Source organism: Alligator sinensis, unplaced genomic scaffold (genome assembly GCF_000455745.1).
Source record: "Alligator sinensis unplaced genomic scaffold, ASM45574v1 scaffold222_1, whole genome shotgun sequence".
NCBI lineage: Eukaryota > Metazoa > Chordata > Crocodylia > Alligatoridae > Alligator > Alligator sinensis.
Genome location: NW_005841912.1, coordinates 1,653,281 through 1,665,566, shown reverse-complemented (window position 1 = coordinate 1,665,566; position 12,286 = coordinate 1,653,281).

The following is a 12,286-nucleotide window of genomic DNA, read 5'->3' as shown; positions in this document are numbered from 1 at the left end:
CTGGAAATGCACTTCCGGTTTCGTGGCTGGTGCTTCCAGGGGGTGCACGGCTGATCTCAGCTGCATGCACCCCCTATGTGTCACCAATGGTTTACAGTATATTTACCATAGAGGAGCACATAGATTTTAAAGGGAGAGGGACAATAGGAACCATCTGATTTGACCTTCTGTGTCACCAAGATTTCAACAGTTAGACAGCACAGAATCTTTCTGATTAAACGCTGTGTCACTTGCTCCCATTGATCATCTCTCACAAATATTTGTCCTCTCTTTTCCTAGGGTGCAAACCTCATTATCAAAAGTAGAGCTACATTAAAATCAGAGTCTAAAGCATAGCAGATAGGTGCACTGCTATTTATGGACTGTGCATTTAACTCCTCGGAGGAAATGGTCATGTAGGGCTACCTTCTTTCCTCCCATCCTTCCCTCCCTCTGTTTGTGTTATTTTAGTACCTGGAGTCTTTGTTCATGAGCCAAGATCCCAGGACAATGCTGGGCAGCATACAAAAACAGGACAGAAGAACAGCACCTTCCCTATGAGTGGTATTTTTACCGTTCTGCTGTAACAAAGCAAATTACTGCTGTATCAGCAAGAGCCCCAAAACTCTAACTTTGACTTTACATGATTTCCATTCTGCTGAGATGTAAGGGTTGGGCCCAGATTCATCTGTAGAATTCTGACCAAACCCCACTGGGGCACGGGGAGGGTAAATTCAATGTTGGGGAAGTGTTTATGTTTTGCAAGGAGGCTTTCTTCAGGCTCTCCATACAATATGTAGTCACAGAATGGTTCTTTCTAGACCCATCTGCAATGGCCCTAATTGTAATCTTCACCCTACACCATGGCTGGAGAAAAAGACTGGGTCAGGTTCACCTGAACTGTAACTAACTGTAATTATAACTGAGTTGGGGATCTCTGTTTTTAAAGAACTAGAGCAATGCCAGAAAAACTATGTGGATATCCCTCCTATAGAGCTGAAATAGGAAGCTTGTGACTTAGCATCCTGAATAATTTTATAGTCTCAATCCTGAAAAAGGTAATCATGCACCCTTTGGGGTAAACAGGTAGGGGGTAAAATGGGGTAAAGTCAAGGTAAGCATAAGCAAAAAGTCTTTTCAGGCTAATAGCCTATTTGCACAACCCTGAGCTGTGTTCTTAAAATTAGTGAGATGATGTGAAGAGACTTCAAGCTCCTACACAAGTTCACCACAAATGGTTGACTTGCTACCACTCGGAGCATTTTGATGGACCTTCAAAAATAATCCTTTTTCTTTCTAGCATCTAAGTCACTGGTTGGGGAGGACTGAATTCTTTTATTTGACTTCTCTTGCTCTTTGTTTCATTCTGGTGCCAAGAAGAGGTTTTAGCATTCCATTTAAAAAGATATTCAACATTTTGCAAAAACTATTGGCTTTTCCAGAAGCTATTCATCGTCATCCTCTGGTAGACTGAATAATAATAAAGCTTTAAAATATTTGTTGTTCCAGTCTGATTACTTAATTGTTAAATGTGTCTTTCACAAGGGACACCTAAAGTAGAAATAGCCTTAACATGCAACAAGGGAGACAGAGGCTGGCTATTTATGTGCTTTGACCTAAAAGAAACAGGTTTAGGACTGATCTCTCTTTTAGAAACCTTTAGTTTGTTGGCAAATGTATGGCATATTTAACACTCTTTGGTTAACTAATTTTAGAGCTAAGTGACAGGCGTTGAGCGCATGACCTGAGATATCAGGGGAGGAGTGAGACTGCTTTAACACTCTGATACAGAGGTGGGCAAAAAACAGCTCATGGACCAAATCTAGCCTGCTAAGGGATTTTTTCCGGCCAGGTGTGAGTCCCATGGTCCCATCCAGCCCAGGTGCAGAAGGCAGCCTGGGCAGTAGCACATGCAGCTGGTCCCCCCATCTCTGGGCATGAAACGAAGCTGGGGCAGCACAGTGGCTGGACTTGCTTCCTGACAGCACCAGCAGCAGTAGCTCCTTCCAGCTGCCACTGCTGCCAGCCCCAGCCCCAGCCCCACTGCCTGGGCACCCTGGCCAGTCCGCCCCACACCCACCACTGGGGGTGTCACCCACGTGACAGTGTGTGCAGCCAGGTGAATGGGATGGGGCCATTGGTGGGTGAGGAGTGGCCTTCAGAAGTGGGAGGAATAAGTGGAGTCAGGATTGTGGGGTAGGATCACAGGGGCCTGGGGTAGAGCTGTGATCTTCTTTCTGCACATTCCTGTGATGGGTGCTGGTTCCATGGGTAGGGGTGTGCAGGGAATGGATTGCAGCTCTGCCCCAGCCCCGAGCCCTGTGCTGTTGCCACCCCTAGATCCCAGACCCCACTCTCCTTTCCTGCTCCTGGATGCAGCTCCCTGCCTACTTGTGGCCCATCCTGTCTGCCTGACCATGCAGCTCTCTGCCAGTCTCCATGGAGACCTTGGGATCATTGAGCAGTGATAGCAAGGGGGTCTAGGCCTGATAAAGAGCCATCATCTGCCCCCTCACACCCCTGCCTGTAGTACCTGCACCTGTTGCAGGGTCATGCAGAGAGCAGATTGTGACTCTGCCCCAGGCCTGGGCCCTAGCCCTGAGCTGTCATGGCTCTGTGATCCCAGCTCCAGCCCTGCATGCCCATCCTGCTCCTGGATGCTGCTCCCCACCTGCCTGCACCCCGATTCCAGCCACCTGGCCCAGCGCAGAGCAACTTTTGGTGAGTTTTGGTGAGCTGCTGTGGGGGAAGGGGGTGATGACCCAGCCTGTGACAGCTCACCAAATCTGCCTAAGTGGCCCTCCAGTCCAAATAACTGTCCACCCCTGCTCTGATGTGACCCAAAGTGAGCAGCAGGCACTTTGTTAAAACTCCTGGAAACTGGGGATGTGAAAGACATGTGAGGAGCAAGAGACATGAAGGACATACTGCTGTCAAGGCAGCCAAGGAGGGGGAAAATGGTGTGGATCACCCATAAAAGCACAGGCAAAGATGAAACCTGTGGGACCATTCTCACCAAAAAAGAAGAGCTGCAGACCCCCAGAAAAAGCTTCTGACTGCCTGAGTAGGAGGAGGCACTCTGTTCTTAGGACTACGTAAGACTTATGCAAAGTTTGTGTTGTATCTTGACTTAGACTAAGTTGTATGTTGTTGCGTCGTCATATTTTGTTGGGTCTTAGGTAAACTTTTTCTGTTGTTTCTTTGTCTTACGGTTGAAATTGAAAATGGCTGTGCTCAGTAAATGCTGTCTTCAGAGAATGGGCTTTTGTTATCCAATCATTTTAATGACTCCAGTGCCACCACCTAAATTCTAACACTAAAGTCCAGTAACAAGCTCTGAGGCATTTCTTATGGGCAGCACTATTGGTCTATAAAACCAGCCCTGACTAAAGTTCAGAAGTTTTTTCTCTTCACCAGAAATCTGAGGGCCATGTGTAGAAGACACCAGCAAATAGTAAAATAGTCACAGGTGAAGTTAATTTGATCAAAAATTTGAAAAGTAGATTCATATATATTTCCATGAGCAAAGATCTCAAATTTAAATCTCTGTTACTCAAGGTTCGATGCCAATGAAATCTGAAATGTATCACTGGACATAGTAAACTCCCAACGGTTTATGTGAACAGGTGCCTAGACCTCGAGAATCTGAGGGTAGTCCATTAAGGTGATTATCTATCCTGGAATTGTAATTTACAAGCACACAATATGTACCCATATGCATGCTATCTTCAGTTGTTCAGTTGAGAAGAACTGTGGTGATGACACAAAAGCAAGGACTTCACATGGGTCACATCAACCTACCACAACTTTGAATATGAACTGGCTTGCTACCCTGTGCTGAGGCTCAAGTAGCTGTGCTGTCACTGAGCTGAACCTCAAAAATTCAACAACAGGAATAAAGAGGAGCAGTTTGAAAATGGACAGTATGGCACAAACTTTTAAACTCAGTTATTAGGGTATGAAATTAGACCTCAGTTGGACAAATGGTTTTACTAAGCTTGCAGAAAAACAAAATCCCAAGAATCTTTACTAAAAGATGTCAGTGTGCCATAGTACACACAGTACTGTTGCTAGCTCCTCAAGCATAAGAATTGTTGCTTTTTGCTATTATATTGCATTTGCTTGCTTCCTAGTCCATGACGCCATCCATTTCATGTTGTAGACTTTTAGATTAATTTTGAATATTTAGTTTGCATTGTAAGAGCTTTAGTAGGCCTTGGGTGTGTCTATGGGGCATTTGATGTGGGAGCAATTTACTCATGAGTAAACTACTCATGAGTTAATGCTCCTGGGCAGGCTTCTCCATATGCTGGCTTCTACTTCTGCTAATGGCAGTAAACTGCTTCCACTTCCTGGGTCCTGGAGGTTCCAGCCGCAGCTGCCTATGGCTGGGGGGCCGGGGCCCTCTCCCGGGCCTGGGGGTTCCCAGCCGCAGCTGCCTATGGCTGGAGACCTGGGTCCTTCTCCTGCAGAGCTGGCATCTGCAGGGCCCCAGCTGTGGGCAGAGCCAACCCTGAGGCTGCATCCCAGCTGCCAACCATGACCTCTCCTCTGAGTGCAGCTGCAGGGCCTGCAGAGCGATGAGAAAGAAGATGTTTGTAAAAGTTTGCAGCATTTCTGAGATAAGATGCTCTGTACCAGGGGCCTGTGCACTGACCAATCTCAGATCTGGGGTTGTGCTTGCATGGGTGCCCCAGGGCCATAGTAAGTCAGCCAGGCAGGCCTGGGCTCAGGTGGCCACTAGCCAAGCCCCTGGTCCCTGCTTGATCCCCAGGGACCAGCAGGTTGTTGGGTGCTGGCTGCAGGCAGCCTGCCTCCCCTGCCTCCTTCCTAGGCCAGGTCAGGTCAGGCTTCTGGAGGCAGCTGCTGCTGCAGCTCCAAACACTACTCCCTGCTCCTTATTTTCCTATAGACTAGCCTGTTTCCTGTGCTGCCACCAAGCCCATAGTGGGCTTGGGGGGGCATGGGGCTCCTAGATGACTGGGATGTGGAGCTTCCTGCACCCCACTCCCCACAGGAGGCCTCTCCAGGGAGATGCCCTGGGGCCAGCACCCACTTCCTGCAGCCACTTTGTGCCCCAAGTGTGCCCCTGCTGTGCATGTCCTGGGTGCAGGGTGAGGAGCTGTTTCCAGACTGAAAAGTGTCTGAGCCATTATGCCCTATTGCTGCTGATGGCCATGGTGCCCTGGGTGCTCTGCATACCTGGCAAGGGACCCCGAGCTTTGGAAGCATGGATGGCAAGCCCACACTGCCCTGCAACCTCTACCACTGCCTGGAGGGCTACCTGTGGCTGTGCTACATGTCCCTGTCCCCCACAGCTGAGGAGGACATCACTGCCAGCATTGATGAATTCCTTAGTGTGTGAGAGGCCCATGCCCCCCTAGCTTCAGGGATACAGGCTGCGCAATAAAGTTTCCCACTGTCTCTTGCCTCCCTGCATGCTGTGGGGTGGGAACCAGGGGCCAGGCAGGGGCGTGTGGCCTGGCTGGGCAGAGAGTTGGGCGGGGGGGCTGGTGGCAGGGGCCGGGGCAGGGAGGTCCCTCCTTCCAATGCAGGGCTTACCATGTGGGGCTGATGTGCCCGGTGGCTCTGGTCAGTCCCAGCTGGTGGCAATGGAGTGTGGCTCCTGACAGACTTATCAGTTGGAGGGGGACAGTGTGTGGGTCCCTGGTCAGGGGCCTCCCCCCAGGTAGGACCTAGTGCTGCTGGTGGCCGGTGGTGACATGGCCGGCTGCGCTTCATGGCTGGGGTGTGATGTCTCTGAGCTGTCAGGGCAGGCTTTGGCCTGGGCTCCCTGAGCTACTGGTGTAGGTTGGGGGCGGGGAACTTGGTGGGACAGGCTGTTGGAGGCCCGAGTGGCTGTCCCCCAGTGACATATCACTGTGAGTGGCAGGCCAGAGTAGGGGCCTGAGCAGGCCACCTGTGTTGCAGTATACAGCAAGGCTGTGGCATGGGTCCTGCGGTGTGAGGATGCCAGTCAGCTGCCACATAATGGGCATAGACTTGCGGGCACTCCCCAACTGATGGTTGTGGTTAGTGATGGTAACCCACTGTGCCCACAAGGCCTTGATCTTTATGCAGTGCTGCCAAGCTGACTGGTCATGCCTGCGCTCCTGCATCCAACCTTACAGTCCCTCATAGACCTGGCTGTTGGAGCACTCAGCCCACATGAACTGCTGCTGCACCTCTGCCTCTGCCCATGGCACCATGAGGTTGCCAGTCTCCTCCATCAACAAGTTGGGGCCCTGGGATGTGGTGTGTGGTGTCTGCTATTGGGGCTTATGTTGGCTTTCTGGGCCTTTGCATGGATGTCCCTGTTAGGCCTGTGTGAAATGGCTAGTATTTGCTTCGGACTTGGCTGATTTGGGGGACAGTGATTCAATTTGGTGATTCGAATCACCGTCCCAAATCAATTCAGTCGAATCTGATTCAGAGATTCAGCTGCCGCTGAATCAGCTGAATCTCCATATCAACCAGGCCCCATCCCCTGCCCACTCTCCCAGTCCCATCAATGGCTGGCCTGCCTGGCCCCAGCATCCCGGCTCTTTAAAAAAAACAAAAGAAAGTCCCGCACTCACCGGCTCCTGCCAGGTGGGGGGGCAATCCCTGCTTCCCCCCACTGCCCCATGCTGTATGGGGAGCTCTGCCATGAGCCCCCACCCAGTCTCCTGGCCTCAGTGTCCAGGCTCTTTAAAAAAAAAAGAAAGCCCTGCACTCACTGGTTCCTGCCGGGGGGGGGGGGGGCCCAGCCCCCCCCACTGCCCCTCACTGCCCTGCACTGCGTGGGGGGCTCTGCCACAAGCCCCCATCTCCTGCCTGCTCTCCCAGCCCCACTCCCATAGCTGCCCCACCCAGCCCCAGTGTCCCAGCTCTTAATAAAAAACAATCAGCAAATATAACTTCATTGGAATGAGTTAAAATCAATTTGCAGTGCTGTTATATAGGAGGTTTAGGAGCAGCTAACAGACAGCAGAATTGCAGAACACAGGATAGCTTGATTGGTGGAATATCAAGACCATTAAAAAGCGACATTCCCTAATGAATGTTCTTCCTGATTCTCTAGACATTCCTGATTCTCACTCTTTGGTAAGCAGCTTTTCTAGTGCACCGTACTTTTAAAATTCCCATCTTTTGAGAGATTGGGGTTGAAGCAAAATTCTCCCATTCTAGTCTTCCCTTGGATCGTAGTTAATATCCTCTAATCTGCCTGACCTTGTGCTTGGCCCAGAAGCCAAGAGATTTTTTAACTATGTACATGGCCCTGGCACAGGTGGAGTGACAGGGTAGAGAGACACCAGTCAGACCTCTAATTGCAACATATTTACTTTCCTGTTCCAAAGCCTGGCTTTATTTCCTTCACATTTCCACAACGGCCATATTTCATCGCCTCAATCTACCTTTCCTGATCCCTTTCAGTTTTAAAGAACATCACCCACCCCTTGGATTGTAATGGGATATGAACAGGAAACCGATGAGGGAGCTGAGCACAGGTGTTGCCAGTGCAGTGTGGCTCACCTTCCTCAGATGGCAGTAGCTGAACTTAGCACCAGCTACAATTTTTCACTCGACCTCCAAGTTAGCTCTAAGAACAGTGGGCCAGATCCTCTACTTGCATAAACCAGGGCAACTCTTTTAACTTCCACAATTAAAAGCAATGAGCTTCTATCAGTCAAAATTCTGAAACAACTCCCAACCCCTTTAACACACATTAAACTGTGTTTGAAGGAAGGTCATTCAATGCATCTGATGCCCACAGCAGTCAGAATTCTGGACAAGCCCCCCTTCCAGGATGGTTACCATCTTTTTTTTACATACACCACGTGCTGAGTGGTGAAACAAGAGGACTCAATGCTTCTCCAAACATGCCAATCCTTCTATTCAGAGAACATTTTTCAGAGGAGCTGCAATAGACAGCAAGGATGCCAGTCATGTGCCTGTATGGTGCTTCCTCCCCTGCCCTCTTTTCTACAGTCTCCATGCTGGTCATTATATTTGTCCTTTTAATAATTTATTTATAATTACAATATCTCCTATGCCAGTATCTGCTGACTTATTGGGTCCAGAGATTGATATTACACAACCTTTCCTTAGGTACATGGCCTTTAGTGCTGGTGTGATAACAGGTTCAAAAGCTCTCTATAATATGCACACAAATGCATGATAACAGGTTCAAAAGCTCTCTATAATATGTGCACAAATGCCCCTACCTCTCTCTTTTTGGCTGCTCAATAGGAGCCTCCACTTAGCCTTTGCTTGTGCCTAAGAGGAAACTTCTCAATGGGTGCCTATACATGAGCCGGGAGGCTGCTCCGATGTGCTGTAATTATAGCATGTAAGAGCAGACTCAACTAATTGAGCAGATTCAACTAATCAAGTAATAAGCATGCTCTGGCCAGCCTCCGCATATTGTGTATCATCATCTCCACAGTTCAAAATGGTGGCGGAGGTACTTTATCTAAAGCCATTTTGAAGTGTGGGGACACTAATACAGGAAATGCTCTCAGAGTCACTCTACTTAAAGTGCCCCCCACTCCTGGAGTATATGAAAAAACACCCTATATTTCCTATTACTGTCTTGACTCTCTCTACTCTCATTGTCTTTGTTAAGTCCAATATATAATACTTGTTAGGGGAGCAAATGCAGATAGAAAAGGAGCAATGAACTTTCAAGAAATACAGAATCCTCGCCCAAGGTATCAAGTTTTCCAATAGTTGTTCAGTAAAGGTTTATGTGACCTGTCAAGATGTTTATGAGTAAGATTTACAGCACCTACTATTTTGCTGACAACTGGAATATGCTGTCCCAAGGACAGCTGCTCTATATTAGTGCAGGAATCAAATTTAAAACCTTACTTAGTTGTGGAAAAGATTATATTCCACAACATTGGAAACATCAGAAACATATATCTTGTTTGCATCAATCTGATTATTACATAATTAGGCAGGGGATGGAAAATACAGAAACATGAATAAATAATTATTAAAAACAATCTAATTATGTAAATTTTTCAAGCATTTTTTTTACTCATTATCCTACTCTTCCACAGCTCAGGACTTCTTTTCTCCATGAGGCCCCAGTGACACTTCCCCAACACACTCTCTTTCCTGACTCCTTGCAGCCCTGGGGCTTTTTTGCCACCCATTTCAAGTTGAAGAGAAATGACATGACAGCAGGGATGCTTTGCTCCTAGGTCTGGGCTAGAACTCCTGCCCAGAACTGTGCTCACCTGCCTAGAATTGCAAAGAGCAGTGTCTTGTACCATCTCCTGCACACAAACTTCTCCTACAGGTGCTGAATCCCATGATTTCTCAGGTAACTCTCGTGAGCCATCACCATTGCCTCTCCTGGTTGATGTGAGGTGGAAGCCCCTTCCCTTTTACTGCTGTAAGTAGGGAGCTGCTAACTGCTTCCCTGCAACCGGTACCCCATCACCATCCTTTGTACCTGCTCCCCTCTTCCTATCCTCAGTCTATATCCTCTTGCTTCCCCCAGTTTTCCTTCTGCTTCCAATGTCCCACTTCCCCACTATTGGCAGGGTTTCCACAGTTCCTTGCAATCCTTGCTCTAACAGTTCACTGTCTCTTCCCAACAGTGCAATGTCTACCCTCCTGTACCAGAGTGTGGTGGTCATTTTTTCTTTAGGGATGGCTTCAATATAACTGAAAACAGAGGCAGTGGCTACCTGTACTAATGGCATCATTAATAATTTGGCCATCACTATGAATCACTGACTCTGTTGATACTCTTTCTCATGGTCTGGTCAGAGCCCATCAGAAGGCAACCAGTGCCTGAAGTGGTAGAGCTCAAGTTTCCTCAGTTTCATTTTTTTCTGCATCCTGTCAAACATTCTCCTCCTACCACCTGTGTAGGTGCTGCAGCTTGGAAGAATGATCCTAGGTTGCTTCTTCCTTGACACTTTCTTATAACAGGGTCCCTGCAACAGGTCTGAGCTCCAGGGGAAGCTGTGATGCCCCCTGGTGGCTACAACTCCTGCCTTGTTCTGGCTTATCAGGTATGCACCCTCTTTTCTTGTGTTTTTGAAAAGGGAGGCTGCCCAAGAGTCTTCAAGTGAGCCGTAGTCCTTCTTTCTGCCAATGGATCCCTCTCAGACCCCACTAGTTACACTCCTGTCCTCAGGCTTGGTGGGCTTCCCTGGCCCATCTCTTCTTCCAGGGCACATGTTGTCTTATGGGCTATTCATGGCCCTTGACCTCCCTTGTAACAATACCTATGCCTTGCAGCTGTTACTGGATATCCCTAAGATGGGGCACTTTGCCCACTAGCTAATCTCAGGCCACTTCAGGCCTCTACGCGCTTGTTGGGACCTTGGTCTTCTTGGCCTCCACCCCTTTACTCTCACTGGTCCTCTTAGCCTAAGACTCACTGTGCTTGGCTTCTGGGGTCCAGCCTTAGTCTTGCCCTTTCAGGCCCTGGTTTTGCCATTTTGGGCTTCAGGCCCCTGGCCCATGGTCTCACTTCTGTTGGGCTCTGGGCTTACCAGTCCTGGCTTAGGCCTTCCCTTGCTCACCCTCTTGGGCTGTGCGCCCCTTGGCCCCGCCTCTGCCCTGTTAGGGCACTGGGCTCCTTGGTCTTGTTTCTGCCTTGCTAGGGCACTACTGGGATCTCCTCCCTCTCAATAGTTCCAACCCAAACTGCCGGTGAATCAAGCAAAAACATAAACACTCTGGCTAAAACTAAAACTCTTAGCTCACTGGCTGCATACCAAAACCCGTGTCCATCCTCAGTCCTAGTCCCCTGCCATCCCTCAGCTGCTTACCTGCTGCTTCTAGACATAGCAGGATCAAAGCCAGTCACCTCTTGCTGCAGAGATCTTGCCTCTGGAAGTGGGAGAATCACTTCTTGGGTCTTGCTTGAGATGCATCCATAGAGGCAAGCTAGAGTTTGCTTTGCTGGCTGCGGCATTGCATTGGTGCTCATGTTCATCTTGTGGTCAATCATGACCACCAAATCTATTTCAGTCGTGGTGCTACTGAGTGTGGCACTGCTGAGCCTATAAGTATAATGTGGGTTTTTTCTCCCAAGGTGGAGCACCTTGCATTTCTCCACGTTGAATGCCATCAGCTTTTGATTCACCCATCTTGCGAGCCTGTCCAGGTTGACCTAAATTGCCAGCCTATCCTCTAGCATGACCCACTCACTCTGGCCCATCCTTTTGCTGCCTTCCCTCCTGCAGCTAACCTCTGTTCAGCTGCCTGAGGCTTTTTCTGCTTTAGTTTCTCCTCTTAAAGTAATGGGAGCCTCTGGGTCCTGTTACAGTCCCTAACCCCATATCTGAGCAAAGTGGTTGAGTGCAAGCTACAGAGCTGCTAATTATATAACGGGGACCCTGTCCCCTAATGGGAAGAGAATTTGAGAAAGAAAATAAACTCTCGAAAAAATCATTAAGGATCACATTTGTGGGAGCCCAGCAGGGGAAATAATGCTGAAACGAAATCAGCACAATTCATTGCAGGTAGATCCTGCCTGACTAACCTTGTTTCTTTAACCAGATCACAAAATGCTTAGATGCAGAAGTCAAGGTAGATATCATCTACCTAGACTTTAAGAAGGTCTTCAATACAGTATCTCATTCTGTTCTCATAAATAAACTGACAGGCTGTGATATAGATGATTACACAGTCAGGTAGGTGGCAAATTGGCTTAGGGGTCGCATCCAGAGAGTGGTGGTGGATGGGTCGATATTGACCTGGAAATATGTGAGCAGTGAAGTCCCACAAGGCTCAGGCTTAAACATCTACTTTATTTCTGTTTTTGTAGTAGTGCAAGGGAACCGGAGTGTCCCAATGGCTTTTGCTTCTCATCTTCCATAAATTAAATTTAATTGAGTCTATTAGATACCTGCAGTCAGGAGTGAATTTCTGAATAGAAGCATTTTAGCTGGGCAGACCGTTACCTCATAACACCAGTCTGGATCATTTTTGAGCAAGCGTTAGTGAAAAAATAAGTGTTTGAAGTGTTTCTGCATGTTAGGCTAAATGACATATTAATGCAATCCCTCAAATCACTTGTTTTAACTGGACAAGTAGTTTATGTAATTATTTATTTGTGTGGGTGCTGAGTCATAGAATTTACAAGGTCTTGTCACGATAGAAAGGCACAGATCACAAACATATTAAGCAAATAATTTTATCCCTTTTTTGTGTCAAGGATATTCATAGTTTTGCAATAGTGTTCCAATTCAATGGAAAGTTACAAATGCCTGCAGTATGGTTAATGGTTTACAGATGTTGACTGAGAAAAGTATATAAATGAATATTTTTTCTGCAATTTTTCTGGTACTTTTGA